General features: G+C 42.2%; 2 protein-coding genes across 3 annotated transcripts in view; both read left to right on the forward strand.

Moving 5' to 3' along the window:
• The window catches only part of gdpd1 (glycerophosphodiester phosphodiesterase domain containing 1), a 13,948-nt gene extending 11,693 nt beyond the window's left edge, over positions 1–2,255 (forward strand). For both annotated transcript variants that reach the window (XM_035385597.1, XM_035385598.1), the window contains exon 11: positions 1–2,255. This exon is cut by the window's left edge and continues 254 nt beyond it. The gene's annotated coding sequence lies outside the window, so the exon portion shown is untranslated.
• Positions 2,256–3,381: 1,126 nt separating this feature from the next.
• The window catches only part of LOC118209882 (protein yippee-like 2), a 16,914-nt gene continuing 15,295 nt past the window's right edge, over positions 3,382–5,000 (forward strand). Inside the window, exon 1 of the mRNA XM_035385600.1 lies at positions 3,382–3,597. The gene's annotated coding sequence lies outside the window, so the exon portion shown is untranslated. The remainder of the gene's footprint in view (positions 3,598–5,000) is intronic.

Consider the following 5,000-nt stretch of genomic DNA (forward strand, 5'->3'; position numbering starts at 1 on the left):
TGACCCTCCACCGCCCCCCCCCCCGTCACATCCAGAGGATTACCCAGAATCCCCCTGTGCACTGCCCATGGTGACCCACCTGTTCATATGCACACACATTTACCTGCCAGCATTGAGCACATAGATTACAGGCCTGCCAGCTCTCTACCTCTCACATTCTGTCTTTATTCACATCCTTATTACATCCTTATACACATCCTCACACACATCCTCACTCACATCCTTATTACATGCTTATACACATCCTCACACACATCCTTATTCACATCGTTATTACATCCTTGTACACATCCTCACACACATCCTTATTCACATCCTTATTACGTACAGAAAAACTCTTCTGTGCTCCGGCCTCGGCCATCTTTAGTGTAAAACTCTAAAGATTGCACTGATGTGTGCTGTAGAGGTGCATGTAATTCACAGTGTTTATACCGCAGCTAGTGCACTAAACCTTCCTGTGTTTAAATGGACTCAGTCAGATGGAGAAGACTCTACACAGCACAACGTGTAAAGCGCCTTTACTCTCTAACAGACTGAGAACAGTGTGCTTTTTATTTTCATTTCTTATGCAATAATGTATGCATGTTAATGTCCTCCTGTTGTTTCATTTCAAACCCCCCTGACTGTGTTTTCTGTTTTTGAATCGCAGTATTTGACGTCTCTGATACCTGATTTTCTTCCTTATCGATCCTTGCAGTGTTATTGTATAATTATGTGTTATTGTACTCTATAGTAACACTTTGATCTGCCCTAGCAGGCATTTTACAGACATTTACAGTGACAGTGTCCGTAACATCAGAGTACTGTTAACCGGTGTGAATGGGAGGCGGATTCTGTTTGAAGTTGAGACGCTTTAAAAGTGGCTCTTTTTACAGCAGCGGGTTCAGTCTCTCGGGAGAGAGACGCTTTTGGAAGCAGAGTAGAGTGTAATGGTCCTGGGAACTGGGCTTGTGACCTGAGAGGTTGCAGGTTTGATTCAGGTTGGACACCGCCACTGCGGGTGAGACTAAACTGCTTCTGCGCGTATCGGACTGCATGAATGGATATGCAGATGCTGTGTGAGTCGCGCTGGATGAGAGTGTTCGCTAAATGGTGGTAATTTAGCGAAAGGTTTGAGGAGAGCAGCTGCCTGGATCCTGCAGGGAATTCGCTGCTTGGAAGGTTCCTCAAGACTGTCACTGGCACGGCGAGGAACTGAGGACTTTTAAATAATATTTTGGTTTTATTGCCAGCTGATCTAGAGCAACTAGTGTACCGCCAAATGGTGGCCAGCATTTTGAGGAAAGTGGGGAGGAGCTAAGAGAAATACGCTGTGGCTGTGGAGGTGTGAGAGGGTGATGTGATTCCACGTGGGCTCAATCAAGCAGACTTTAATGTGTCAGGTTTTTTATTGTGCGTTGATAAGTGAAGGCGTATTCTGAAAAAGAGGCGGTCAGGTGACTTTACTGAATTGTAATTGTTTACACCAGAATCACTGCTGTGATTTGTGTCTTCGTGCTCCTACGAAGGGAGTAAGAATGATTTTTTTAAACGTTGTTTTCTGAATTCCTGGTCTGCAGAAAAGCTGTTTGACCAGTACCTAATTTATTTAGAACTGTCTTTGTGCATTAGTTACTTCCATTAATTTTTTTTTTTTTTGTGTCGTTGTTGTCTCTGGCTTGATTTTAAATCTCATAAATGTGCTGTATGAATTGAAATAGATTTAAGGAAAGATATTTAATGCTTGTTTTTGTACACAGGTGGTACACTTTTGTTTATTCTGGCTTTTTGGTTCATTGTGGAAATGTGTTCATTGATTCCTCAACTTTATTTTGTGTCGGCCCAAGTTTCTTCACTTACCCTGTACTTAAAGAAGCAAAGGCTGGTGCTGTGGTTTGACTCCAGTTCGATTCTGCGTCGTCATCCCAGGAGAAACAGTCCTCTTTTCCTGCTCACAGGGCGTGGTAAAGCATTGGCCTTTAGCCAGCCGTGCTTCCCCCACCTCCCAGTTCTGTACTTTTCACGTGTAACTGCCGGGAGGAAACGGTATTGTGCTGCGATTGAAGACGACTCTCGGATATGAATGTACAATTATTTGATGCGATTGTCTTGAGCTGTAGTGTGTAAGAGATGAGAAATGTTTTTAAAGTTTTGTGTTATATTTTTAAGTCGCACAATCAAGGGAAAAGATTTTTTTAATGGTGAGTTTTGAAAATGTACAAATTGGAATGACGTAATGCTGAAATGAGATGACCAATAAATGTCTAGATTATGTACTTCTGCTGCTTGTGCCCGTTTTATCTGCTGCTATTTTGTTGTACAGGTGAGATGGGAAACGGTCACTTGTGGGATGTGTACTCTGTGTACTGCGCTTCCGTAGTATTCAACCACAGATTTTGTAATTTTTTGAAAATCAAGTAAATTATGCCATGCTTCTGGAAATCGATCTTAACTCGTTTTTAGACACTAGATGGCGCTGTTTGTCATTTCGTCGAAATGTAAATACAGTCCTGTCAAAACATTAAGGTTTAGAAGCTATTGGGTTTTTGGCTGGACCGCAACAGCGGGGCCAGCCCTACAAACGCGAATGTATGTGACTGAGTGCCTGAGTGACTGAGTGATGAAGTTACACCATTGGTAGGCCGGATCACGTGTGTTAGGTCCACCCATATACTAGGTTTTAACCTGGTCTTGTTTTAGTATTCATGGCAGAACGATTAACGTCAAACAACAATATTACATACGAATTTATTGGGGTAATAAAATTGGCTTGGGGGAACGTTAATGTAAAGAACTAAAAATGACGTCAATGATGTCACTTGTTGCAACTACACGTGTTACGACCTAAACGGTGTTGGTACAAATGCGACTCAATCTTTTTATGGGATTTTTAAGGGATTTTCATACCATCGGCATTCTCTAGAAGCAATTGAGGATTGAGTTTTCAGTTCATTGTGCTAAATTACCTGAAGCGCAGATAACTTATATACAATAAATGCTTTAGTCTGGTCCAGACACGTCTATAGAATCAGACTGCCGCACCATTTGTTAAAGTGGCGATGCATTATTGTTAATGGATCAGGAACTAACTTATGGTAGTTTGGTTTAGATAACAGTGGCACTTATAGTTAAGCCTATGTTTATTTACACATGTCGTATACGGGATGAATTGTAACCACCCCTCCTCGCGAGCGCACCCTACCGTGGGCATCAGACTTCAGACTGCGGTTACGCTTCAGTCGGTTTGGCAGCTGTTGTGGTCCCCAACAATCTGCATCGCAGCTTCAGGTCGGAGCACAGTGCGAATTAGCATTGGGTGGCACTTACCTACCCACGGCCAATGAACGAAGAGTTGCTATGCCGTATTAACTTAATGGTTGGCTGGTTCAGCTGTCAATCTTTTGCAGCTGACGTGCGATGGTACGGTGCGCTCCGGGGCCGTTACGCCAGCTCCGTTTGGACAGCGCATTCAGAAGCTGCGCGTGTGGTCGGAGGCGAGCGGGAAAGACTTGGAGGAGGTTAGCGGCGAAAGGAATGCGAAGGATCTGCTGTCCATAAACTGGAATTTCCTGAAGGGGAGAGGGGAGCAAGAACGCTGCCTACTTTTTTTATTCAAAGGTAAATATATGCAACTTCTCGCCAATAACCGGTAGCTAGTGTTGTGTCGTTATATTCTGTGTTGTATGATAAATAAAAGTTTTTGGAGCCCTGTTCAGTAACACTTCTTGTATGCACGCTTATTTGATTGCACAATAAGACACGTTTGCCAATTGTGGTGAAATTTATACGCCGTTAAGTGTCGCGAGGGTAATAGGATAGTTGTTTTTGTTGTTAGGCATGGGATGGCTAGTTCCGCAGTGGTGTTCACGGCGTTGGTTTTTCGTATCGTGCCGTTTCTAACGTTACCAGTGGCGTGATCCTGCACCAGGGGTGCCTACGGCGTCAAACGAAAACACTCGGTGTGGTCGATGCTTAGCTCGTGTCGATGCTGGCCAAGTTGCAGTGCAGTCAAAATGAATTACACAGATGTTGTCAAGTATTTTTCGGTATGAACAACTATAATTTAGGCATAATTTATGTCAATAAACATCATGAGAGTTTTTGCTTTTTTTGTCTGAAGTAATGATTTGATTATTTGTGTCAGTGTAGTGCATGTCTCCCAAGATTTATGCTTGCGTCATATTTATTATGATTTGAAGTCTGAATATTTGTAAGTGTTAGGGCCTACTGTAAACAATACGAAATATTTTTAAAGTCGAGTTCTTCGAAAATGCTCAAGTTTTTCCAAATGATTTGTTAAAAATGTGTTCCTCATTTTCAATGGACAATATTATTTTAAATCGTATTAGTGATACAGGCTATACAGACCCATCGCGACTGCAGCGAAAGAGCGCATCACCTCCCCTCTCTATATCGTGTAGTAATTTCTTCCCACGCCCAAAGCAAAACAATTTCACGATTAGATTTAGCAGCTTCGCTCCAACATTTCGGGCGAATATAGCTCCTGTTCAATGGTGAATTGACAGGTGGTTCAAGTCAGCTTTAAATGGTGAAACGCTGAAAAAGAGATAGGCTATTATATTTGGTACGTAAGTGTCAAGTGAAGTACGTCAGTGTCTGGTTTGGGATAGTTAAGTCTTATTTTATAGCGGTTTTGCATTGTGCTGTTTTACTGATATCATCACTTGCATTCCTTACTGGTTGCATAATCATTTTTGTGATGTATTGGGGTTCGCTATATCACTGTGAGGTGATGGAACAAAGAGTACCAGGCAGCCTCTATTTACCTGATGGATTCTCTGACATGAGCAGTCCAGATGGTGCTCTACATTTCTACATTACTTTAGACTTTGCTAATATCACTGGGTCTAATTCAAATGGACGTGATTCTGAGTTTCAGTGCGAACCAAATAAAAACCAACATTTTTTTTTACTAATTGAAACCTTTCAAGCAACATCAGTTTTTCTACCAAAAGAAAATGATGCATGAAGAGCAAGCGGTGCAGTCATGTGTGTGTCTG

Source organism: Anguilla anguilla, chromosome 12, assembly GCF_013347855.1.
Source record: "Anguilla anguilla isolate fAngAng1 chromosome 12, fAngAng1.pri, whole genome shotgun sequence".
Lineage (NCBI taxonomy): Eukaryota > Metazoa > Chordata > Actinopteri > Anguilliformes > Anguillidae > Anguilla > Anguilla anguilla.